The sequence below is a fragment of the Amblyomma maculatum genome, chromosome 8 (assembly GCF_055883805.1).
Source record: "Amblyomma maculatum isolate TAMU_Amacu chromosome 8, ASM5588380v1, whole genome shotgun sequence".
Lineage (NCBI taxonomy): Eukaryota > Metazoa > Arthropoda > Arachnida > Ixodida > Ixodidae > Amblyomma > Amblyomma maculatum.
Genome location: NC_139351.1, coordinates 8,588,407 through 8,616,404, shown reverse-complemented (window position 1 = coordinate 8,616,404; position 27,998 = coordinate 8,588,407). Strand labels below are relative to the sequence as shown.

Sequence of the window (27,998 nt, the reverse complement as noted above, 5' to 3'; positions counted from 1 at the left end):
GGATTTTAGCAGGGTGCAATTCTTAAAATTCTTTAGCAGGGTGCAATATCTTTAAAGCAGAGGAAGTGCAATTCGTGCAAGTGCAGAGTTACCAACTTTTATAATCATCAGAAATATGAAGACAATTATTCTGGACATCTTGTATGTAATCTTTATTGGTGAGTTCACTGCGGGAGAGTCCAAGGCAAAATCTTATTCCTAACCTCTACTTAGAGCATTCCTTACGTGTATACACTATTTACGCAAACAGAAAAAACAGTTCTTCTCGAATAGAACATTCGGCTCGTTTTTGTGCGCAGGGTTTAGGACGGGACCACGAAGTTTGCGCTTTAACGGGCATGTGGCGATCTTAATGAACCGTTCGTTGCTCAGGCTTCCAGCTAATAATCACCAATTTTAAAAATTTGGGCTCAGAAAAGAGCATGCACTTTTGAATCCTTGTTTGCGGTAGTGATCATATGTTTGCAAGCTGTCGAGAGAACAGGAAAGAATAGGTAGAGAAGCTGTAGTGATAATCCATGCGGCATTCATTCAAAGCGACGGTTGAGGAGTCTTAGCTATTCCACTTATTGAACCGAGCTGAAGCAGACACTCGATTTTAACCACATTTCATGCAAAAAAAATGTCACCTACACTACGAGGCGAAATATTGGGGGCTTAAAAAGATCAGTACGAAAAACACCGAACATTACCATTCTACATCATTTATTTATTTATTGAAAATTTCTTACTGCCTCCCCCCCCCCCCACTTCCATCAGTGAATAGAAGGGAGGGGGTGGGGGAGTGAGAACTGCAAACATAAACAAACTAGAATTAAGCATAAAAAGTAGGCAGAAAAGAAACGCGGAGGCAGCAAAATGCATTAGGAGTTCAAAAACTATTTTAAAATGCATTTCGTAACATTAAAACTTAACACGCGGAAATACAGCGCAGGACTGGAAAAGAAACCTTCAAATGCAGCCTAATAAATATGCAACCTAACTTGATTCAGCACCAACAATTTGAATATAAAGAACGGGAAAGACATTCAGATATACTGTGTTAGGCATTATCAGGAACTTCATGAGGGTGGCAGTTAAGGAAGAAAATATCTCAGTATTTAATGTGGATGTTTCGTCATCGAAAGCGTTGCGCGGAGGAAACGCAAGAAAGGCGATCGAGCCGATTATACGAAAAATAGAACACTACGACCGCCTTGTCCTCAGCGACAATTTCAATTACTAACGTGCTATTCGGAAACTAAATATTATACGCAGCGGCAGAAACAAACTGCGCCTAATTCTAGATAATTGGGTGTCGTTGCGTGCACATTTCTAGTAATGCTCGCTGCCAACTGGGTATGTCTATGTTTTCATCCTCACATTTTCGCGGAACCACGCTCTCGTTCGAGCGTGATTATTTATTCTTCATACAGAATTGTACTTCTAATAAATGTTAAACGAAAACCTAGAAGATCAGTGCTTGAGAAGAAACGACTAGAATGGCTGATGCCCGCACCATAGTCACATTTATGCTTATCAAAGACTATAAAGATCTTCCCAACCGGATATGGCGATCTTTCGGGTTATTTTATGAGGCGTCATACAATACTGAAACCTTTAAGCACACAAATATTCGGTGCCTACTTACAATGAAATTCAAAACCCGAAAGTTAAACAGAAACACTTGCAGAAATATCGCAACAGCCGGGGCTAATGCCACCCTTTTACTCTATCAAATTTCTACTCGTTGGTCATTTGAAATGATATATTCCGGCTGTGGGTGCATAGCATCAGTCTCTACTGGGACTTTGACTTTTATAACCTCAATCTGAGCCAACATTTAGCAAAGGCTGTACCTTTTAGTCTTTCATGAGGACGTCGGTTCTACGGAATTTGCAGTTTTATGGGGACATCGCGATTAATCCAGTCATTCCTTGCCCATAAAGAAAAGCCAGTGCATGAATGATGACCAACCTTGTTATGCTGTTATTTAAGCACAGTAGAAATAAGCTGCCTCCTATTTTATATTTTCCCCACCATCCTCTTTCGTTTCCGGCACATCTATTTTTGCTGTACAAAATGTAATTTCAAATAGTAGGGCTTTTTATTTACATTGTGTAGGGCTTCGATTCATGTGCGCCGAGTTCTCTGAACAATTATAAAAATATCATACATGATCACCTAGACCACCTGGACCCAATAATAATGGCACTAATAAATAAATACTTTTACAATAATTACTTTTGCAGCTACACTATGGCCTCACTATACACGAACCGAACTTTTCGCAGACGTTTATTGGAAGGCCATAGCTACATCATTACCTGGCACTTTAAGACATTACGGCCGTGACTAATTGGCTTTTGGGCGTAACCCGTAGAGTCAGTATAGCGTTTGTCTTAACAAGAACTTTAAAAGCTGTTAAAAATTAAAAGTTTATATTTAATAGGAAACATTTTCAGGGAGAACCTTTTTCATAACGGCTGACTTTTGTACTGCAGAGGCTCTTCAGTTCACATTAAAATTTGTCTCCCGACCTTTCGTTTTTACTGCAGGGAAGCAGTCCCACTGATTTGTTCGATCCAGTGCATAAGGTGATTATCCAATGCTTGAAACGAGCAAAAGCTAAGTTTATAAAGTCCTGCATTGCAAGGAAGCAAGAATCGACTTCCTGTCAGACTTGCGGAAATCTCCACGAGGGGCGTAGTCCGCAGCTGACGTGTTGCATTGACTATAGCGGCAAATTTTAACTGCCGCCGGTGTTGTGGCATGTAATGTATGCCTTCGTTTAGTTCGGTACTTAGTGCAACAGGACAGTCATTAGTAACTCCCTTGCCCCTTAATTTTGAATGTGGCGCAGCAAACTGTACTGCATGATATGGTGAGAAGTTTGTGAAACCGGCCACGTTGACTTTTGTTTACAATGTGTAGAATGTGTCATGTTCATCTTTCAGCGCATTCTATTTCTAGCATCACGCCTGCAGGTCAGAGATGCGGACCGAAATGTCCTCCAAATGTAAGTACACTTTGGTATAAGCAGCACCGTCATATCAGGACCTACGTCCTCCAGCGCCGAAGAGTACGTCCGCTCCCGTCAATAACACGATTATCTTGCATACTCCTTACTACTGTCTGTCCACATCCTGAGCTTGGTGCTTCAAGCAACCTTTGAAGTTATCAGGTGGAGTGAAATCATGTAATGCGCTGCCGAACAATTTAGAATCCTTCCAAGATAAATGAAGTGTATACTAAAAGGCACGCACATCTTGGGCTAGCAGATAGACGATAAGTTGGTATGGGTTTTCCGGCCAATAATCGCTGGGAACATAGACCAGTTCTATGGCTTTAGCAGAACGTTCGTCGACATTGTAATTTAGCTTGTCAGGAGGTATAAACTAACGCTGCACATGCCTACGCGTCAATATTTAGTCATTATGCCGGTCTTAAAGCTCTGTAAAAAATATAGGGGAAAGTGAAACATAGTATACTGCACTGGTAGAAGGTTTTTATCCAAAGGTAAGCAAGAAGCAGGCTCACGACCAGACAGTATAGGTGACTAATACATGCGCTCTAAAGATAACAATGGAGAGTCTTTAGTACCGTTTAAAGATCGAAACAATTTATCAATGAAGAATTCCCTCCTCAGCAAAGCGAAGGGCAAGAAGTGGTATTGAAAACCCCGAAAAGGGAGATAAATGGATATACATTTCTCAACGTTCTATAATCGTAGTATTTTGCAGAAAGCAAAGTCATCGAAAAAACGCGTAGCAGCGTCGAGGGGATAGCAAAATAAAGAATTTGCCTAAATTTAATGAGGAACGAAAGTAGTATCAACAAATTGGCCGGAATAGAGAAACTAGACTAAACGGGGATTTCGATGCAGAACATATATCTGGACAACGGATGAGTAAAACTTTAGTATAAAAACAATGAACAATACTTACAGAGCAATCCTTATTTAAAGTGCTGTAAAAAGGATTATCAGATTTGATTCTGCAAATCTATATACCTAAAGAGACGAAAGATAGTGTTTAAAATGTTAAACCATGAAAGGTTCAAACGGAATATAATTGGCTTAGCTCTCAAAGCAAATCAGTAATCGTGAATTATCCTGCATAAAGTAACAATGAGCATTCTTTAAATAATGGTTGAAACCATTAAGCTGCTCGGGAGGAAATTAGGAGTAAGTTAATAACAATAAGTTATATGCCCTAAACGGAAAAAAGAGTAAAGTCATCGTTAATTTGGAACATAAAGTGTATATGTGTACTGATACATATGCACTATGTATATGAATATGTATACATGCACATAGTATACATGCATACACATATATATACTGTATGTATACCGATTTATGCAGCAATATTAGAAAGTGCAGTAGTAGTAAAATGGGAGTATCTTTTTTGTCAACTTATGCCTTGTGGCAAATTTTTCGAAAAAAAGAATTGGGAGTAATGCAGAGAAAACTAATTTCGCGCCGATAAAGAAAAAGGAAATAAAGCCTTAGAAGCTATGAATGGAAGGAAAGCAGGTAGGGGGTGGCTGCACTTTTGTTAAGGATGGTGGAGAGATTTTTATAGAAGACTGGCCATTTTGTGCACACAATGGATCTTCATCATCATCATCACCCTGATTATACCCACTGTCGGGCGAAGGCCTCTCCCATAATTCTCCCCTTAACCCGGTTCTGTGCTAGCTGCATCCACTTGACCCCTGCGATCTTCTTAATCTCATCCGCCCACCTAACCTTCTGCCGCCCCCTGCTACGCTTTCCTTCCCTTGGAATCCAGTTTGGTACCCTCAGCGACCGTCGGTTATCCTCTCTCCGCACTACATGTCCTGCCCATGTCCATTTCTTCTTAATTTCCACTAGAATGTCGGTAACTTGAGTTATTTCTCTGACCAACTCTGCACGCTTTGTATCTCTTAATGTTACCCCTACCATTTTTCGTTCCATAGCCCTCTGGGTTGTCCTCAACTTAAGTAGAACTCTCTTGGTTAGCCTCCACGTTTCAGCCCCATAGGTGAGTACAGGCAAGATGCAACTGTTGTATACTTTCCTCTTGAGCGATACCGGTAAGCTGCTAGACATAATCTGCGAGTGCTTGCCAAATGCGCTCCATCCCAATCTTATTCTTCTTGTTATTTCCTTTTCATGGTCCGGATCTGCGGTTACTACCTGTCCTAAGTAGACATATTCGCCTACTACTTCCAGTACTTCGCTACCTATTGTAAACTGCTGCTTCTTCCCCAGGCTGTTGAACATTACCTTAGTCTTCTGCATATTGATTTTCAAGCCTACCTTTCTACTTTTACTGTCTAGGTCATCAATCATTATTTGCAGTTCATCCCCCGAGTTGCTTAGCAAGGCAATGTCATCAGCAAATCGCAGATTACTGAGGTATTCTCCATCTACCCTCATCCCTAACTGCTCCCATTCCAAGTCTGAATACTTCCTCTAAACAAGCTGTGAATAGTACTGGTGAGATTGTGTCTCCTTGCCTAACACCTTTCTTTATGGGAATTTTGTTACTTTCTTTATGCAGAACTATGGTTGCTGTGCAGCCACTATATATATCTTCCAGCACTTTCACGTACGGCTCGTCTACCCCCTGATTTCACAACGCCTGCATCACCGCCGAGGTTTCAACTGAGTCAAATGCTTTTTCGTAATCAATAAATGCTATGTATAAGGGCCGGTTATATTCCGAGCATTTTTCTATCACCTGATTGATGGTATGGATATGATCGATAGTAGAGTACCGTTTTCGAAACCCTGCTTGATCCTTTGCTTGATTGCAGTCTAAGGTTGTCGTGATTCTATTAGCGATTACCTTAGTAAATGCCTTATTCGTAACAGACAGTAAGCTGATTGGTCTGTAATTTTTAAGGTCCTTAGAGTCCCCTTTCTTGTGAATGAGGATAATCTTTGCATTCTTCCATGGTTCCGGTACCGTCGATGACACCAGGCACTGCGTATACAGGGTGGCCAGTTTTTCTAGTACGATATCCCCCCCGTCCTTCAGCAAATCTGTAGTTATCTGATCCTCTCTAGCTGATCTCCCCGTTTTCATAGTTTCTAGTGCTTTCTTGACGTCGTCCTTCGTCACTGGTGGAACGTCTGACTGTTTTTTCCTACCGCCAATCTCATTACGGTCCTGACTACTTTGGCTACTGTAGAGATCTGTATAGAACTCCTCAGCTACTTTGACTATCTTGTCCATATTGCCGCAATGTTATCGTACTGGCGCCGCCATGTGGCGAGCTCGGGAGACTGGCACGCTTTCGTCTTGTTCGCTCTCGGTGCTCGCCCGCCAGTCGGTTCCGTGCCTGATCTTGCCGGTGCTTTTACTTAGTCCTAGTAAACCTGCTGAACCAGTTTCACTGGCTTCTGTGACATTTTTGGTGGAGCTTCTGGGTAGATCTCATGTACGAAGAGCCTCTGGCTGCCCCCTACGCCCATCTACACACCGTGGACACGACACCTGTGCACAAGGCGAGCCGTCGCTTGAGAGGCTTAGCACCCGAGTGTGGTCCTCTTGTTTCCCCACCGCGAACCACGATGACTACAGCGGCAATTCAGACCACCACTCAGCTTCCCGTGAGTGCCCAGCAGCTGATCTGCCATACTCCACGTATGCCCACGCCGTTTCATGGCGACAAGTTCGAAGACGTTGAGGACTGGCTGACCAGCTACGACAGGGTCGCTGTGTTTAACGCGTGGGACGAGGAGCGAAAATTGCACAATGTTTATTTCGCACTAGAAGACGCCGCCAAGATGTGGTTCGAAAACCGTGAGGCTACCATTTCCACCTGGCAGGATTTCCGGCGGCAGATGCTCGCAACATTCGGCAACGATACAAGAAAAGAGATGGCCGAACTCGCTCTACAGTCCCGAGCACAGCGGCCTAATGAAAGCGTCGCCATGTTTGTGGAAGAAATGACTCGCCTTTTCAACCGGGCGGATCACTCCATGTCGGAGGTATAGAAGCTGCGCTACCTTATGCAAGGCGTCAAGGAGCAGCTGTTCGTTGGCCTTGTACGTGACCCTCCACGTACTGTTGCTGATTTTACGAAAGAAGCAACAAGCATCGAGCGTGCCTTGAATCAGCGATTTGTACATTTTGATCAGTCTGCGAACATCGCTGCCGTAGACTTCCGCTTGCCAATGGTCGGAAACGACAGGGAAGCCCTTCGCGAACTTATCCGAAGCATCGTGCGCGAAGAGCTGCAAAAGCTGCCCTCTCTCGAACAACATCCACCTGTTGGGGGCATCTCGGATATTGTGCGCGAAGAGCTCCGCCAAGCAGTACCATCAGTACCGTCGCCCCAGCCGCCTGCGCCTCAGATCATGACGTACAGCGACGTGTTGCGTACCCCTGCGCCTGAACCATTGGCACCCTGCAAACCTGCACCTCCCGCTCGTCCTCCACCCCAATATCCAGTTTCGAGTGGTGTGCCTGAAGCTCGACCACCCGTTCGCAAAGCACACGCGTGGCGCACGCCGAACAACCTGCATTTGTGCTTTCACTTCGGCGAAACCGGTCACGTTCTGCGCCACTGCCCGTACCGTCGGATGGGCTTGCGCGGATTTTCCCCGGATGCCCCTCGGCCGCACTATGGCGAACGACCTCGGGACATCGACCAATACCTCAGCGACCACGTCCCACCTGCGTCCCTCCAGCGACGCCAGTCTAGGTCACCGCCGCCGAGACAGTTTTCCACCAGCCGCCGTTCTTTCCTCAGGCAGTCCCCAAGTCCGCACCGGGAAAACTGAAGACGGCGACCCTCGGGGGTAGGGCCGCTGTCGATGGACACTACGACCAACATCCTCCGCTCACCGATTCGATCACACAGACCGACCTCCGACCCTTCGCTCCGACGAACAATCCGACCACTTTTCGACGATCGCCGAAGCTTTCCTCCGACGCCCCCAATCGACGCACCGCACCACCAACGAGTCCGACGACCTCCCGACGATCACAGAAGCTTACCTTCGACGCCGTAATTCGACGCAACGAACGACCCGTCAGCCCGACGATCCCTGACACGCCGCACTTTGTCGACGGTGAGCTGCATTCCGCCGAGATACCGATCGTCGTTGATAACCACAACACGACTGCCCTTGTAGATACCGGCGCTGATTTTTGCGTTATGAGTCATGGCATTGCTACCATTCTGCGAAAAGTCCTGACTCCTTGGCACGGAGCCCCGATAAGGACAGCCGGAGGGCATGTGGTAACGCCGCTCCGAGTGTGCACCGCTCGCGTCGAGATTCACCACGTAACTTTCTCGTGTTGCTTTGTTGTGCTAGCAGAGTGCTCCAAGGACCTGATTCTCGGCCTTGATTTTCTTAGAGAAAACGACGCAGTCATCGACCTCCGTGACTTCATGGTGACTTTCTCCACTCACCGCGCAATTTCCGACGAGTACAGACAGCACAGCGACGACTACACAGACAGGCCAATTTTCCGAGTGTGCGACGACCATGTCACTCTACCTCCACGCACCAGCTTGTTTGTTACAGTGCAGTGCGACAACCCCCCCCCCCCCCCCCCCCCCGCCTTGCAAGGCCTCGCGGAAACGAACGTGAATTTATTGTTGAGCCTACAAGTCTGCGTCGCTCGGGGGATCTTTGCCTTGAGAAATAAACGAACTGAACTACTTTTAACGAAATTTAGTGCCGAATACCGCCATTTACCACAAGGTACAGCTATCGCTTATTTTGACGAAGTCAGTGCGCCATCCGCCCATTGCGCCCTTTCGCTGGCCAACGAGAACCCTCCCGAGAGCATTGGACATACAGTTCAAACTGACGTGAACACAGCTTTGTCTCTTACCCAGAAACGCCGCCTTCAAGCAATTCTGGACACTTACCGTGACTGCTTTGCCGTCACTTCCAAAGTGAAACAGACGTCAGTAACCAAACATCGAATTATAGTTGATCCCACCGAGCGCCCTATCCGCCAACACCCCTACCGAGTATCGCCGAAAGAACGAAAGGCTATTCGGGCGCAAGTTGATGAAATGCTCGGCGATGATGTGATCCAGCCGTCCACAAGTCCATGGGCCTCACCAGTTGTTCTGGTCGCTAAAAAGGACGGAGCACTCAGATTCTGCGTCGACTATAGGAGGCTTAACAAAATTACGAAAAAGGACGTCTATCCATTGCCTCGAATCGATGACTCGTTCGACCGACTTCGCCACGCCCGATACTTTTCATCGCTCGATCTACGCAGTGGGTACTGGCAGATCCAAGTCGATGAACGTGATCGAGAGAAAACGGCATTCATTACTTCTGACGGACTGTACGAATTTAAAGTGCGTCCCTTCGGTTTGTGTTCCGCTCCCGCAACCTTTCAAAGAATGATGGACACTGTCCTAGCCGGCTTGAAATGACAGACGTGCCTAGTCTACCTTGACGACGTTGTCATTTTCTCTGCGACCTACGAAGAGCACCTCAAACGATTGACGGCCGTGCTAAATGCCATCCGCGGGGCCGGACTCTCACTAAAACCAGAAAAATGCCACTTTGCATTCCAACAGCTCAAGTTCCTGGGTCACGTCGTGAGTGCTGAGGGAATTAGCCCTGATCCAGAGAAGACGGCTGCCGTAGCTGCTTTCCCGACCCCCACTGATAAAAGTTCCGTGCGTCGGTTTTTGGGCCTCTGTGCATATTACAGGAGATTTGTGCACGACTTCTCCCTAATAGTGGAACCATTGACTCGTCTAACAAAGGACGACCAGCCTTTCATCTGGGCCGACGAGCAGCAAAGGGCCTTCGAGGAGCTTCGCAAGCGCCTTCAAACAACGCCCGTACTTGGCCACTTCGATGAGGAAGCCGACACAGAATTGCATACCGACGCCAGTAACGTTGGCCTCGGTGCAGTTCTCGTTCAGTGGCAAGAAGGCGTTGAGCGGGTGATTGCTTACGCCAGCCGCACCCTGTCTCGTTCCGAAGCGAATTATTCTACGACCGAAAAGGAGTGCCTTGCAGTTGTGTGGGCGGTAACAAAATTTCGGCCGTATTTGTATGGTCGGCCGTTTAGAGTGGTCAGCGACCAGCACTCACTCTGTTGGTTAGCGAACCTTAAAGATCCTTCAGGCAGGTTAGCCCGCTGGAGTCTCCGCTTATAGGAGTTCGACGTCACTATTGTGTACAAGTCCGGCAAGACACACAGTGACGCTGACTGCCTATCCCGAGACCCTATCCCGTGTTCTTCAAGTGAAACAGATGACTCCGTCTTTCTCGGCGCTCTCTCGACGCCAGATCTCGCTCAACAGCAGCGAGACGACACCGAACTGCGGCCCCTCATCGATTACCTCGAAGGAACCGTCTCATCGCCGCCTCGCCTTTTCACGCGTGGCCTGTCGTCGTTCTGCTTGCATGACGGCGTCCTCTACAAGAAAAACTACGCTTCCACAGACATTCAGTATCTGCTGGTTGTCCCAACGCCGCTCCGTACCGACGTTTTGCAGGCATGCCACGACGAGCTTTCTGCCGGACATCTCGGTTTTTCGCGCACCTTGGCACGAGTACGACAAAAGTACTACTGGCCCAAGCTTGCCGCTATGGTTCAGCGCTATCTTAGGACGTGCCGTGATTGCCAACGCCGGAAGATACCACCTGTCAAGCCCGCCGGCCTGCTGCAGCCTATTGTTTCTCCGCGAGTACCTTTTCACCAAGTCGGTATGGACTTGCTCGGGCCATTTCCTACGTCATCATTGGGCAACAGGTACATTATAGTTGCCACAGATTATCTGACCCGCCATTGTGAGACGAAAGCTCTTCCCAGCGGCACGTCAACTGATATTGCGAACTTTTTCATCTTTAATCTGGTCCTTCGTCACGGTGCCCCTGCGATCGTTTTAACTGACAGAGGCACGGCATTTACTTCAGCTCTAACCCAGGAAGTGATGCGGCTCAGTGGCACTTGTCATCGCAGAACAACAGCTTACCACCCTCAGACGAATGGCCTTACTGAGCGACTCAATAAGACGATCGCCGATATGCTTTCTATGTACGTCGACGAAGATCATAAGAACTGGGACCAGATACTACCGTATGCAACATTTGCGTATAACACCGCAGTCCAGGAAACGACCCGCTTTACACCATTTCGTTTGGTGTACGGTCGCGAAGCTGCCACCATGCTGGATGCAGTGCTACTGCCAGATGTTGCCCACCCATCGATTGCCGGTGCCGACCAATTCGTCCAGCATGCCGAGGCCGCTCGCCAGCTGGCTAGACTGAGAGTCCGGACACAGCAAGTTAAAGATGCTCGACGGTATAACCTTCGTCACAGGGAGGTAATTTACAACCCTGGCGATCAGGTTTGGGTGTGGACACCTGTTCGCCAGCGGGGTCGCTCCGAGAAGCTTCTGCGCCGCTACTTCGGCCCGTACGAAGTACAACGCAAACTCAGCGACGTCACCTACGAAGTGGCCCCGCAAGGAACTATTCGCTCATCCCGACGGCAAGCACAATCGGAAGTCGTACATGTCGCCAGGATGAAGCCCTTTTACTCCCGCTAGGTCAAGCTACATGTTTTTTTTTTCTCTGCTTCCTTTAACTACTTGATGTGAACATCGTCGCCGACTACGGTTATCCTCGACTTCGCCACTCGGCATCGGGACGATGCCTTTTCCACCGGGAGGAGCAATGCCGCAATGTTATCGTACTGGCGCCGCCATGTGGCGAGCTCGGGAGACTGGCACGCGCTCGTCTTCTTCGCTCTCGGTGCTCGCCCGCCAGTCGGTTCCGTGCCTGATCTTGCCGGTGCTTTCACTTAGTCCTAGTAAACCTGCTGAACCAGTTTCACTGGCTTCTGTGACAATATTAGTGATGACGTTGCCCGCCTTGTCCCTTATTGCATACATCTGGTTTTTGCCTATGCTCAATTTCTTCTTTATCGCTTTAAGGCTTCCCCCGTTCTTTACAGCATGCTGAATTTTCTCCACGTTATCCTTCCTTATATCGGCCACCTTGCGCTTATTTATTAGCTTTGATATCACGGCCAATTCGATCTGGTCTGTTGGATTGGAAGCTTTCATACTCTGGCGTTTCTTAATCAAATCTTTCGTCTCCTTAGACAGCTTACCGGTATCCTCTCTAGCTATCCTTTCGCCTACTCCTACCGCGCACTCAGTAATGATATCTCTGAAATTATTGTTCCTTGCCTCTAGGGTAATGTCGCCATCCTCAGTTAGAGCTGAATACCTATTCTGTAGCGAGATCCTGAATTCTTCTGCCCTCCCCCTCACCGCTAATTCGTTGATGGGTTTCTTTCTTACTAATCTGTTGCGTTCCTTCTTCAGATTTAGGCTAATTCGGGACCTCACCATCCTGTGGTCACTGCATCGCAGTTTCCCGATTACCTCTACATCTTGCATAATGGCGGGGGTTGAACACATTATGAAGTCGATTTCATTTTTAGTCTCTCCGTTGGGAGTTTTCCATGTCTATTTCCGGTTCTTCCGTTTGCTGAAGAAGGTATTCACGATTCGTAAGTTATTGCGCTCTGCAAACTCAACTAGTAACTCCCCCCTGCTATTCCTAGAACCAGTGCCATAGTCACCTACTGCCTTGTCTCCTGCCTGTTTTTTCCCTACCTTAGCATTGAAGTCGCACATTAGTACAGTATACTGCGTCTTTACTTTTTCGCATTGCCGATTCTACATCTTCATAGAAGCTTTGAACTGCCTGGTCATCACAACTACATGTAGGTGCATAGGCCTGTACAACCTTCAGCTTATACCGCTTATTAAGCCTAATTACGATGCCTGCAACCCTCTCATTAATACTATAGAATTCATCTATATTACCCGCTATATACTTGGATCATAACCTCGACTATACCGAAACCTTGCGCGAACGGTTGAAGTTATCTTGAGATAAAATAGCAGGGTCATCAAGAATTTCACATAGATCATCTTACTACCTGTCGCAGACGCCGTATTTAAGAGTATTTCATTTACTAATAGAATACTAAAAACTTTAACCTTCAACAAATTAAACGACAATAAATTATACCCTGACTTTTATCCAGGTCATAGAAAAAATGTTTGCAATTAAACCAGCATGTATGTTATGCCCAGGTTTTATAGATTACGAGAAGGCATTTCACTCAGTCGAAACCTCTCCACTCTGCAACCATTGCGCAATCAAGGTGAAGATAAGCTACAGGTGAAAGTACAGCAGCGAAAGTACCTATTAAAGAATGTAATAAAACTTTTTTATGGAAGGGGATTAGCCAAAAAGACACGATATCTTCAGTATTATTTAGCGCTCGCTTAGAGCAAGTATTCAGAGTACTGGATAGTGAACAGTTAGCCATAAGGGTTCATGGCGAGTACTTTTGTTATCTCCGATTCAGTGATGCTATTGGTTTGTTGTGTACACTCAGGTGTGTAATTGCAAAAGGTCAAGCTTTGGCTTGCCTGGATGTTCCAGACAAGCGAAATGGCTGGCAATATGCAAATGATTGGTAATAAAATAATGTTCAACATTCCCGACAGGGAACACCATTTATTGATTTCGAGATTCTGTAAGTGGAAAGAAAGTACATCTACTTAGGAAAGACAGCAAAAGCAGATCGACCACTCAAGGTAATAACTACAAGAGTCAGAATGTGTAGAAAGCATTCGTCAAGTTTTGCATATCACTAATGGCATGCATGTTGCCAGTACCGCTCGAGAGGAAAATTCATGAGAGCTGTATGTTACCGGTGCACCCCTATTGAACAAGAACATGGAGACTACCAAGATTACAAATTGAAACAATCACTAACCACCGACCTGTAGAACGAACATTGGAATTTATAATGTTGAGAGGTTGAAGCCTGTCGAGACGCGTGATTTCGATCTCTCAGCGGTAATGCCCAACGACTTGTTTCTCCTCCCTGGTCGTCTGTCAGCTATTTAAATGCTGATTTCGACTCAAAACATTTCCTTCACACCGCTTGAATATAGCACACATCCATGGAAAGGCTTAAATGATTTCGGTCCAGTTAATTTCATTGTGTCATCGCTGTATCACCCTAACATATGGCGCCGCCTCCTGGCTGGCTGTGTTCACAACCGGTTTTAATGCTGCTTAGATTCAAAATCAATCCATAACCAACCTAAAATGAACCACACCCCCAGGTTTAATTCCGCTCTCTCAAAGCATCCCGAAGCATAGGAACGGTACCATCAGTGCGCAAAAATATATAACGAAAAATTGACCTCCGCCAAGGAAAAGTTTTTTTACTCCGATTTACATTCAATCCTCTAAACAACCCCAATAAATTTTGGCGCATTCTCTCCCCTAAAACACGATCCAATAGAATTGAGCTTCTATACGTTAACCGTGAACCAATAGACAGTGATAGAGTAGAGAGAGCGCGGCAATCTTAAATGACTATTTCTGTTCAATGTTCTCCCCAGCAGCTGGCAGTCCAAATCCTTTTCCAGCCATCTCAACAGTAGCCATGCCCCAAATTACAGTCACTCCGGCAGGCATAGCTAATCTAATCAGTTCACTCAAGACTTCTTCATCGGCTGGTTGCGACCAGATCAACAGTAAACTACTAAAAACCACCTGTGCAGTATCATGCCAGATACTGCATCGAATATTTGCCCAATCATTAGAATCCGGAGACGTCCGTGACGACTGGAAAATAGCAGAAATTGTCCCGATCTTCAAAAAAGGTGACCGCACAAATCCTTCCAACTACCGCCCTATTTCTCTAACCAGCATTCCTTCCAAATTACTTGAACATGTTATATTACCCAGCCTAATGAGCCACCTTGATTCCATAAACTTATTTTATCCCATCAACACGGATTTCGAAAACACTACTCCTGCGAAACTCAACTGGCTGAATTCACTCATGATATCCTTCACTTTATGGACGAAAACTTTCAAATTGACGCCACATTTTTAGATTTCTCCAAGGTCTCCAACCGTGTTCCGCACTCATACTTGCTCGCAAAACTTTCCTCTCTATGTATCCCTGATAACATAATAACCTGGATCAATCAGTCTCTTCTTGGACGCAGACAATTCACATCAAGCAATGGCTACCGCTCACCCCTTTCTGATGTTACATCAGGTGTCCCCCAGGGCGCCGGCTTATCCCCGCTACTCTTCCTCATTTACATTAAGGATCTCCCAGCTAATATAGATAATAAACTAAGACTGTTTGCGGACGACTGTGTCATCTACAGTCCCATTCGTCACCTCACCGATAGCCACCTACTATACGTGGCACGGCACCGTGCCAAAGGGGCACGGCACCGTGAACGCCATGGAAATCTTACCGCTGCGGATTTTGCAGGCCGCGTTCCTATGTGGTTCCTGCTGTTTCCCGGATCCCGCTGCTTCATCGCCATCCGCTGCCGCTGAGCGACCTTCGCTCTTGCCTGCTTTTTGGCCATACGTAGTTGGCGACCAATTTTTCATCTGGCAACATGGATCTTCAGCTACTATCTCCGACATCGACGAGGCATATAAGAGCAAGCCCGGAAACACCCACCTCGGGCACGGCACCGTGAACGTCATGGAAATCTTACCGCTGCGGATTTTGCAGGCCGCGTTCCTATGTGGTTCCTGCTGTTTCCCGGATCCCGCTGCTTCATCGCCATCCGCTGCCGCTGAGCGACCTTCGCTCTCGCCTGCTTTTTGGCCATACGTAGTCGGCGACCGATTTTTCATCTGGCAACATGGATCTTCAGCTACTATCTCCGACATCGACGACGCATATAAGAGCAAGCCCGGAAACACCCACCTCGGGCACGGCACCGTGAACGCCATGGAAATCTTACCGCTGCGGATTTTGCAGGTTAGTTATTTGGAAGGCGCTGCCTGTGTGAAGAGCAGTGATTACTGTCTATTTACGGTGTCATGCCCTGGAGAGTGTATTGATGTACTGAATCGTGTATTGTCTTTGCCTTCTCGCCTTTACCTATTTTTTTATGGTATGCTGCTCTCACTGTCGGGTGACATCGAAAGCAATCCTGGGCCTATGAATGCAACTGAAAGAGAAACATTGGAAGCCCTCTTGCTGACTGTCCAAAGAATTGAAGCTGGCCAAGCTGTAATACTTAATGAAATCAAAGGCGTTAAAGAAAGGCAGGATGCTACCGATAAAGAAGTCAAGCAGCTGACGTTGAGAGTGGCAGCCCTCGAGGCAACGGCAACCTCACTTGATAGGCCTGATTCTCTTGAAACTGACAATGCCATACAAGCCATTTCTTCCCAGCTTTCTAGTATTTACTCAAGGTGTGATGATGCTGAAAATAGATTGCGCCGAAATAACTTGCTTTTCTTTGGCATCGACGATGTGGAAGACGAAAGCTGGGCAGATTCTGGGAAAGTCATTGCATTTTGTTCAGAGCACCTAGATTTATCTATAACTGCTTCACAGTTTGAAAGGGTTCATAGATTAGGCAAATTCAAAACTGATAGGCACAGACCAATCATTGCCAAGATGACCTTCTTTAAAGAAAAGCAGAACATCCTTTCAAATGGCCACAAATTGAAGGACTCCAGTTTTGCAATCCGTGAGGATTTTTCCGCTACAACTCGTGAGGCTAGAAGCAAGTTGACCAAATTTGCAAAGTCACAATCCAAGTCTTATAAACTGGCATTTGATAAACTTAGAATGGACAAACAAACATATGCGTATGACCGAGCCACTGATTCGGTCATATTAGTATCACCATAGCTAGGCAATGCACCTAGATTGCGTGATTGTCCTCAGTCCACGTCATGCCCCCAGGCTCCGACGCTGTCCCTTTCATTTTCTAATATCCGAAGCTTGATGCCTAAACGTGATCATCTCTGCTCTTTTTTGCAAGACAGTGAATCTGATATAGTTGCTTTAACTGAAACTTGGTTGCACACCGGTATCAAAGACAATGAAATCTTTCCAGACGCACATGCTTACAATATCTACAGACATGACCGTGCAGATAAAAGAGGGGGTGGGGTGCTTCTTGGTATTAAAAAAACGTTACCATCCACTGCTATCAATTCTAACTCAGACCTCGAAATAGTTTGGGTTGCCTGCAAAACTATATCTTCGAATTTACTTTTTGGAGTGTGTTACCGTCCGCCCGATTGTGTGACTTCTTTCATTCATGATCTTCGGTCTAGCATTGCTGCCGCTGTCGAACACAGTTCACCTAGCAACATCTACTTGTTGGGTGATTTTAATTTTCCTGAAATAGATTGGCCTTCTTTGTCTTCAACTAGTCATGCTGCAACAGAATTCATCAACCTAACACTAGATTTCAATTTATTTCAAGTGATTAGCCAGAGTACGCGTGGTTCTAACATTCTTGATTTAGCTCTATCCACTGCTCCCGATACCATAGGGCCGGTTATGTATCTTGACGGATTTAGCGATCATAAGATGTTGCAGTTTGATATTCTAGTTCCGAGCTTGTTTGCAGGTATTCCAACTAAAAAAATTAGAGATTATAGTAAAGCACGATATGATGAAATTAACACGGAACTTGCCTCATTTTTCAATGAGGTGTTTTTCCCGCTAAGGAACGAACGATCTACCGAAGAAAACTGGTTTTTCTTCAAACACAAACTATCTGCACTGATAGAGAAACATGTTCCTCTGATTGCAATAGCTAATGACATAAAAAATCCATGGTTCAACAAGACCCTCCGTCGATTACGGAATAAAAAGATGCGCCTATACAGAATAGCTAGATCTGCTCCTTCTTCAACCTCGTTGGAAAGATATAAACTGTGTTTGAAAGCGTACTGTTCTGCTGTTACCGCTGCCAAAAACAAATACTTCACTCATGATCTGCCGTCACTTTTGCAGACTAATCCTAAGAAGTTTTGGCAGACTATATCTCCCGAAAGTAAACATGACCTCATACAACTACACAATACTGATGGCTTGCCGCTAGCTGACACTGAATGTCCAACCGCGTTCAGCAGATTTTTTGCATCAGTGTTTACTAAGGAAGATTATTCCAGTATGCCAATTGTTCTCGAGTCTGACTACCCATTCATGTAGCCCATCACCATTAGTGCTGAGGGTATCGCATCACTAATTAAAAATCTAAAGTTATCATCATCTGCCGGAGTGGACAACATTAACTCGAAGATACTTAAAAACACCATTTCAATTTCCAGCCAGATTTTGTCATATATTTCAGCAATCACTATCCTCCGGAGAACTGCCCACTGACTGGAAAAAAGCCAAAGTCATCCCTGTCTTCAAGACGGGTAACAAAACCTCTCCTGATAACTATCGGCCTATTTCGTTAACATGCATATGCTGTAAATTACTTGAGCATATTATCGCTTCTCACATTTACAACCATCTGGAACGAAATGACTTCTTTTTTTCAAATCAGCATGGTTTTAGGAAAGGCTACTCATGTGATGCCCAGATATTTGAATTTACTACTGACCTGCATTTCAACATGGATGATAACCAGCAAACAGATTGCATTTTTTTAGATTTCTCAAAAGCATTTGACAGAGTTGCACATGGCCGGCTTTTTACAAAATTATCTACCCTTTCCCTTGATTCCCTCACATTATCTTGGCTTCGAAACTTTCTCTCATTACGTCAGCAATTCACAGTTGTCAACGGCTCTTCCTCATCCCTATGTGACGTAACCTCAGGCGTACCACAGGGAAGCGTACTTGGAACCTAACTTTTTCTAATCTACATTAACGACCTTCCCACTAACATTTCATCCCGTTTACGCCTTTTCGCAGACGACTGTGTTGTTTACCGTAAGATCGCTTCTGAGACTGATCACCTGACCCTTCAAAATGACCTTGACACTATTGTTGATTGGTGTCAAAACTGGCAAATGATTCTTAACCCTAATAAATGTAAATCAATGACTTTTAGCCGCAAGCATGTTGTTTCTAACTTCATATACTCTATAAATAATACCTCTCTATCAAGGGTTACGTCGTACAAATACCTTGGAATTCAGTTCACACCAAATCTTTCATGGTCCTCTCATATTTCTGCAGTCTGCAACAAAGCGTCGAGGACATTGGGTTTCATACGCCAGAACCTTCGAAACTCACCTAGCTCCGTTCGAAAACTTGCATATTTTACATTTGTTCGCCCACAGCTGGAATTTATCTCACCTATATGGTCTCCCCATCAGAAATATTTCATAGATATGCTCGAGTCCATTCAAAGCAGAGCTGCCCGGTACATTTTTAGCAATTATAGTCCCCTCGCAAGTGTATCCCAGCTTAAAAACCTTAATGACATACAGATACTTGAAATTCGGCGCTCCATTTCACTTCTGTGCTTATTCCATAAATATGTTCACACCCGTCCTTCGTTGTTACCTCTGGCATCACCTTTTCGCTCTTCACAACGCTTACACAATCAACTCAGCTTCAACCGGATATATGGGAAGACCCTGTCGTTTAATTCCTCTGCATTACCTAGAGCAATAAAACTCTGGAATGATCTTCCTGACAACATAATCTCTTTCATTGATCCTGGTGAGTTTAAAAAACATCTATGCATACATCTATTGCCATAGTGATGTTCGAAATGTACAACAGTTTCATTTGTTCTTAACGTTGTTTTTCGTGTCTCGTGTCTGATGTTATTTTAACTCGGTTTTGTATAAATTTCGTGTTCCTTTCTTGTATTTGACTTGTACCGCGTTCTTGTACGATATTCTTGTACCGATTTGCCCCCCTCACCCAATGCTCTTCGGGGCCTGTGAGGTGCTAATAAATAAATAAATAAATAAATAAATAAATAAATAAATAAATAAATAAATAAATAAATAAATAAATAAATAAATAAATAAATAAATAAATAAATAAATAAATAAATAAATAAATAAATAAATAAATAAATAAATAAATAAATAAATAAATAAATAAATAAATAAATAAATAAATAAATAAATAAATAAATAAATAAATAAATAAATAAATAAATAAATAAATAAAAAGACATTGATGCAATAGCCACATGGTGTGACAATTGATTCATGCCTTTGAACCTGGACAAATGCCAACTCTTGTCATTCTCTCGCAAACGAACAGTAATTCAGCATTCATACACCATCAACGCTACCCTGGTTGCCGAAACATCATCCTACAAGTACCTTGGATTACATCTTTCATCTTCGTTATCTTGGGTCAATCACGTCCAAACAATATGCTCTGATGCCTCACGTGTTCTAGGTTATTTACGGCGAAACCTCAAATCAGCATCCCCGGAAGTGAAAAAACTGGCTTATCAAACTTTCGTCCGTCCTAAACTAGAATTTGCATCATCAATCTGGCACCCATCTCAAGCCTACCTCACCGCCGAACTCGAAGCCATCCAAAATCGTGCAACCCGCTTCATCACTTCTGAATACTCCAAAGAAATCAGCATTACTGCACTTAAACGCTCTATCTCCCTGCCCACTCTAAAGTCGCGCCGCATCATCTCCCGTCTTTGCCTACTGCACAGCTTCTTTTACCACCCTGCTTCCAGACACCCTTTGCTGCAACCACCGCTCAGAACATCCTATCGCCTAAGCCACCGCCTCCCCATAGCAGGTATCAGGAGCGGCACTTCAGCTATGAACAGTTCTTTTTTCCCCAACGCGATTACTCTCTGGAATGCCCTACCTAACGACATATTTACATGCGACGATCGCAAATCATTTCGCACAAAACTGTCTAGTCATTTCCAAGATGTGTAAGGATTTCATCTGTGTTACCATCAATCATTCACTGGCTTTCAACGTTACTTGCCGCCGCACGTGCATTTGTTGCTTTTCTGCATGATCCCACGGATACCTTGATGCACTTTATTTGTTTTATTTTTCCTGCCTTTTACAATTTGTAGTGTTTGTGTTAACTGTGCCTGCCTTCATCAAGATTGTATTTACCCCAACTGCAGCCCCTCCTTATGTAATGCCCTCGGGCCCTTAAGGATGAAATAAATGAAAAGTCCAGCAACTTCTTTCTTCGGAGTGTTTGCATCAGAGCTGGTTAAAACGACTATTACTGCTAAGAAGTGTCTCTGAGCGCTACATAAAGGTATCGGGCACTCACTCAATGCAGAAAATGTTTGCGGTGAGGGTAATTGCGTAGTGTAAGCATTGAAAAACTGTCACCTCCTGACTCTGTTTACGGCTGGGTTTACGGCTATTAGGAATAAAACGCAAGAGAAAGATTTCAGAAAAAAAGTGCACTCAGTCTATTCGAGCAGACGTTTCAGTGTTGAGATAAGTAGTGTTAATGCATTGCGCCAGAAAAGTGACGCAAGTCCCGCTTTTAAATGCGCTCCTAATCGTTTTGGCGATTTTTTTCCGCTATTGTTTGCCTGGTGACTCTGCTCAGATGACCCTACCGTTGAGAGAACGGAATCACGCTATAGAGTCGGTCAGAGACCAAGCGTTAATTAACAGCATTCTGCTTGAAATGAGGAAGACCAATAAATTATTATAGGCATGAAATATAATGAGCAGAAAACACAAGCAATCGATTTCAAAGGAAGCTAAGCGTAGCACAGAGTGGCGGAAAGTAGGGTGGGCGGATCTGAAGTTTTCGGAGATCATGTGGATGCAGCTAGCATAACAGCGGATATGAAAGAGGCGTTTGACCTACAGATAGTTTAATTCGGATGACGATCATTATAAAGCTTGTTGATTATGATCGGTTACAGGTACGTGACTGTAATGATTTATCAGTAATGTAGATAAACCCTAACTACTAATGCTATTATTCCAATTTTATTTATTTATAGGTACTGCGATCTGGTACAGATCACAGCAGGGTGGGAAAAACAAAAAGAAATACAAGCATATAAACGCACTCAAATTCATAAAATTTGCAGGCACTTTTCAAACATTAGTAAAGAACTCTGAGTTACAGTCTCGCCATTAAGTTTATTCCATTCCGTAATTGTCCTCGGAAAGAAAGAATATTTAAATATTATATATATGTGTTGTATATTTGGTTTCGGTTTGAGTTTGTGATCACCGGCCGCCAGAGACACCAGTGTCGCTCTGTGTATATAAGTGACTGCATGTTGAAATAAAGGGGATTTTCTTGGTTGCTTGGCAGTCCGTGTACATCTGCGGCACACGCCGCTACAACATTGGCGACGAGGATTGGCCGATTTCGGGGGGCGTGACTTTCGCCGCTTGCTCTTCGGCGCCATGAGTGTTTCGGGACTCGCGCCACCGCCCCCGTTCCTGCCCGCGCCTGGCCAACCTGCTGTTGCGTGGTCGCAATGGTTCCGCATCTTCGAGAACTACCTGCTTGCTTCGGGTGCCTCCGACTGCACACCGGATCGTCGCAAGGCACTACTTCTTCACAGTCTCGGGGTAGAAGGTCAGCGCATATTTTACACCCTCCCATCTTTGGACAACGCCAAGCTCGGTGAGCAAATTCCTACTGATAAAGCATCGGGCTCAGGCAATGCAAGGCCTGAAGTATCATCGTATGATATCGCAGTGGCCGCTCTGCATGCTCATTTTTCGGCAACAAGCAATGTTGTTGCCGAACGGCATCGTTTTAGTAGGCGTATCCAACAAGTTGGTGAATCAATGAATGAGTACATCACTGCATTACGGGAGCTTTCTGCTACATGCTCGTTTCCTGTTGAGGAAGATTCGCTGCGTGACCAGTTCATTGCGGGTATTTCGTCTCGGAGCTTGCGCGAACGTTTTCTTCTTGAAGGATCGTCTCTCTCGTTCGCTAGAGCGGTACTCCTGGCAAGGCAGTTTGAGCAGGCGTACAATGATCTGCAAGAATTTCCTTCTGAAGTTGTTGGACGTATAAATACTCGTGGAAGTACGCCTACGCGCACACCATATTCCGACGAGAGCTCGAAGCAGTCACACAGCCGCCAATAGCGTTGTTATCGCTGCGGTTCATCTCGGCATAGTGCGGCATCATTTCGCTGTCCAGCCAAAAGCAAGCGTTCTCACCATTGCGGTGTTATGGGTCACTTCCGCTCTGTTTGCAAGAAACGAGGCTCCGCGCCGGTTCGTGAGGTAGACAGCCAAAATTCTTCTAGCGAGGAAGTTTTGAGCATTCTGGCTGTGACGACGGCCGGTCGCTCCGCAGTTCACGTCACAGTTTCGATTGGCCGCACGGACATAACTTTCCTTGTAGATTCTGGGTCATCTGTTTCCATTGTTACACAGGACCTTTTCAAGCAGCATTTTGGAGACCACGTACTTTTTGCCCCAACAGTTCGGTTACTAGACTATTCCAAACAGCCAATTCCGGTTCGTGGCTGTTTCTTCGCTGACGTTACGTACAAAGCTGACACAACAAGTCTTATTTTCTATGTTGTAGAACAAGGCACCTCACTCTTGGGTATCGATGCCATCAAGGCGCTCGGGCTACAGATTGATGGGTCATCTCTTCAATGCCTTGAAACGACGCTAACGTCTAATTCTCGAAGGGAACAGCGCTCTGAGCCGACAAAAGCCGTGCAGGAAATTAACCTCCCAAAGGAATTAGTTGAAGAGTTTGGATCTCTTTTCGATCCAGGCCTTGGCCTCGCAAAAGGTTTTGTGCACCACGTCAAAACGCGACCCACAGTGCAGCTATTCCAATCAAAACTTCGGCGCCTTCCGCTCTCACTGCGACTATTGGTCTCGGCAGAGCTCCGTCGATTGGAAAATATGGACGTGATAGAGAGGGTAGAGGCATCTGAATGGGTGTCACCCATCGTGGTCGTTAAAAAGAAAGAGGTAGGTATTCGCCTCTGTGTAGACCTTCGACAAGCAAACAAAGCTGTCGTAGCAGACAGCTTTCCCCTTCCTCATACAGAAGAGCTATTGCATAGTCTAGTGGGGGCAACAAATTTTTCTAAGCTAGACCTCGCATCAGCTTACCATCAGGTCATGCTTCACCCTGCGAGTCGCGATTTGACCGCATTTCTTACTCACGAAGACCTCTTTCGTTTTAAAAGAGTGTGCTTCGGGCTGGCTTCCGCGCCCTCTGCATTTCAGAGTATGATGTCCAAAGTCCTGCAGGGATGTAAGGGCGTGCTTTTCTATATAGATGATATTATAGTCTTCGGGCGGGGCCGGCAGGAGCACATAGATAACCTTGCATCAGTACTTAGACGCATTAAAGAGGCAGGACTCAAGTTGAACAGGAAATGTATCTTCAATACGCAGGAACTTTCATTTTTGGGTCACAGGATCACAGCAAGTGGTATTGTTCCACTGGAGGAAAAGGTTGCTTCCATCAAGGATACCCCGGCACCCACCGATGCAGCCAGCCTTCGATCGTTCCTTGGACTGGTCGAATACTACTCTAGGTTCGTTCCCAACTTTGCCAAGATGGTTGAACCGATGCGTGTTCTTCTTCGAAAAGGGCAACCATTTGTTTGGTCTGGCGAGGTAGACTCCAGTTTTCGAAAGATCAAAGAGGCACTTGCGTCCAGCACAGTCCTGCGGATGTTCGATACATCCCTTCCCGTTGTAGTTTCTACTGACGCTTCTGACTGTGGGCTTGGAGCGGTTCTCCAACAGGTGGATGGAGAGGAACTGCACACAGTCGCCTTTGCTTCTCGAGCACTTTCATCCTCAGAGAGGAGATATTCAGTAGGAGAACGTGAAGCACTTGCGTGTGTTTGGGCGTGCGAGAAGTGGCATGTCTACTTGTGGGGACGCCATTTCACATTGCTTACTGACCACCAAGCCTTGGTCGCATTGCTTTCTACTCAAGGGCCAGGGAGGCGTCCTTTGCGAATAGCATGGTGGGCGGAACGCCTACTGCAGTACAACTATACAGTAAAGTACCGGAAGGGTTTGCAAAATCGAGTAGCAGATTCGCTTTCTCGCCTCCCTGCGTCATCTCCTCAGGAAGAAGAGACTTTACCAGATGAAACTGTATCAGTTGCCTTTGTATCTTCTTGCATTACCAGGGAAGAGTTTGAACAGGCCCAGTCGGAAGACGGCACACTGCAACAAATCAAGGCTTACATTGAATCGTCGTGGCCTAAGTACAAATCCTTGCCGGGTGAGCTTCAACCTTTCTTCAAACTTCGCGATGAGCTTTCAGTGGTGGACAATTTGATTTTGCGTGGCGAACGCCTTGTGGTCCCCGCATCACTTACACCGCGGATAATTACCGCTGCTCATGAGGCCCACCCTGGAATTGTACGAACGAAAGCACGTCTGCGAGAAAAATTTTGGTGGCCAGCCATGGACAGGCAAGTCGAGCTAGCTATCCAAACATGTAGTATATGTCAGGCAGCGGAGAAAAGCTCGAAGGTTAGGGCTGCACCATTGAACCCGGTCCCCTTACCAAAGGAACCGTGGCTAAAGCTGGGAATGGACATTGTTGGCCCATTTGAGAGAGCGCCACACGATTGCCGATATGCAATCACGCTGGTCGACTACTTTTCTAAGTGGCCCGAGGTATATTTTTGCAGCCAAGTCACAACACGCACAGTCACAAGCTTCTTGGTGTCAGTGTTCGCACGTGAAGGTTACCCAGAAGAAATCTTTTGCGATAACGGGCCACAGTTTTCATCTCGAGAGTTCCAAGCTTTTCTGCAGGATCGCGGCATCCGCTTGCGGCATTCGTCCGTATACTACCCCCAAGCAAACGGTCAAGTAGAACGGTTTAACAGAGTTTTTAAAAGTTTTGTTCAAGTAGCTACACTCGAGCAGCGTCCCTTACGCCAGACGGTAACAGAATACTTGGGCGTTTACCGTTGCACGCCACATGCCACAACTGCAGTTGCCCTAGCACTTCTCCTGCATGGACGGTTGCCAAGAACTCTGCTTGATGGGGTTGGGTACCCGTCAGCCATATTTTCGACTGACCCTAGTGCAGAGCTCCACCGCCTACGCGAGCGGGTGAAGCAAAAGCAACAATCCAGTAAACTCTACACAGACGCTCGCAGGGCCGCAAGGGAAACCAAAGTGGATGTTGGTGACCTTGTACGGGTACGGAGACCTACAACTGCATTTAAAGGTGACTTCGCTTTTAGCAGCCCAAGGAAAGTGATAAGAAAGCAGGGGCAATCGTCTTTTCACCTTGATGATGGAAAAACGTGGAACGCTTCAAAATTGTCGAGGATGCCACAAGCTTCTGCATCCCTTTGTGGGTGGGGTGAAAGGAATGGTACAAATGATACCGCTACGGAAAGCAGCTCACCGCCTACCATGGAAGGACCCGTTTCAGAAGCGCCAACCGGGTCTTCAGCTGTGGCTGCTGCTAAGCAGCAACCTATGCCACCAGTGACCTGCTGTGAACCGGAAGAGACTTCGCCTGCAGCCAGTGGGTTCTCTGAAGCACCGGGACCACCGCGTAGGGTACAGTCACCAAGGAACAGGCGACCCCCAGACCGCTATGGACACTAAGTGCAGAAGGACTCGTTGTGCTGCAGTGAACATGAATTTGTCACTCTCCGCACGAATGTTGTTGAGTTTGAAAGATGTGGACATTATTGAAGTGCATCTTGTTTTGTTTGTTTGTTTGTTTTGTCTTCTATATACTTTTGTATTAAGTGCTAGGACAAGCACGTTGTCGTTATTGTAAATATAATTCGGTAAACGAGCACTAACGTACTACCACTACTAAATTACTAACCAATGTAGCCGTTTTTATAAGGAAGGGAATATGTTGTATATTTGGTTTCGGTTTGAGTTTGTGATCACCGGCCGCCAGAGGCACCAGTTTCGCTCTGTGTATATAAGTGACTGCATGTTGAAATACAGGGGATTTTCTTGGTTGCTTGGCAGTCCCTGTACATCTGCGGCACACGCCGCTACAACAATATGGTGGTTCTTATGATTCGGGAGACCCACAGCGGGTATCCAACTTGGACCGAACCACACGTCCGTGATTTTCTCACTCGCACATCTGCACCGTTCAGTGCACGCAGGTCTTTTCGCCTCCTTCATAGCCTTCCTGCAATGTGACTCATGCGTCTGTTATTCAGGTGTGTTAGCTCAAGGTACGACGTGGTGATCAAATTCGTTTAAAATTTACTTACGTAAAGGAGTATGCGGTTAATGAGCTTTATAACTAATGAGAATCGCGACCTTTATAACGCATTTACCATGTGAAATGCGAATACACACTAGCTACCAAAAAGTTTCAGTCCAATTAATGAATGATGACTTTTCTCGGTTTGTTCCATTCTTCTCCAGCCAAACGTTCCAGTTTTAGCATGTCAATACGTCTGCTCATCCGGATCACCGTGGCTTAGCTCTTCGAGAGGGCACTGGGAAAATGGCACAGCATGCTGGGTAAGTCTCGTGCAGCGCGCATCCAGTGGCATCAGTTTAATGGCGTGGGCGAGCGGGCGCAAGTCTCGCTTGGCACGCAGGAACGGAGACCATGACGTTACAACTTTCGAGAAGCAGAAATTTCGTGTGTTGTCACTAGGAGTACTAGTCCAGGTTGAAATATAGAAAACGAGACGTTTTGCGAGAAATATGGTTTTAAGCATATTAGCATCCGCTTTCATTGCAGTATGGAAATAGATAATAAAACAATAATGCTGTGTCCCTTCACGTGTGCGTGTTGTTTTTATGTGTGCTTTGTCATCTCCTACGTTACTTAAAATAATTGCGTCGCTCCACGCACTTCATATTTCAGTTCACACGTCCACCACCTTGCGTTTTTTTTTCGATGCCTAGCATGCTCTATTCTTGGCGTTGTCACATTGACTTACGGTTTCATTACATCTAAGCATTTATTAAAGGAATAGAGCGCCATAAAAACGTTTAAGTGCTTAGCCGCATTTCAAAGTACATTTTAGTTTTTACTATCTCATATGGTTATTCTTTTCAGGATAACGCTACGGGAGAGGCATGTGTAGGCGTTTGCTGCGGTGGGCGCTGTGTTTCTCAAAATGACAGTGACTATGAGGAGTGCAAGCCATCACAAAACTGCCTCAATAAAACAAACAATTTTGGATTCACTGAAGGAGAACCTATGAGCTGGAGAACCCAGGAGAACCCAGAAACTCCAGCTAAGATGTTAAATATCACTTTGCTCAGAATTTACAATAAACATTCCT

General features: G+C 45.6%; 1 long non-coding RNA gene and 1 pseudogene across 1 annotated transcript; both read left to right on the top strand.

The window, feature by feature from the left end:
* Positions 1 to 69: 69 nt before the first annotated feature.
* On the top strand, positions 70 to 27,998 carry LOC146180500 (uncharacterized). The gene is made up of 4 exons (XR_014700368.1): positions 70 to 158; positions 2,937 to 2,998; positions 27,124 to 27,222; positions 27,770 to 27,998. It is a non-coding gene; the product is annotated as an uncharacterized LOC146180500 (long non-coding RNA).
* Positions 22,045 to 26,331, top strand: LOC146180501 (uncharacterized; annotated as a pseudogene).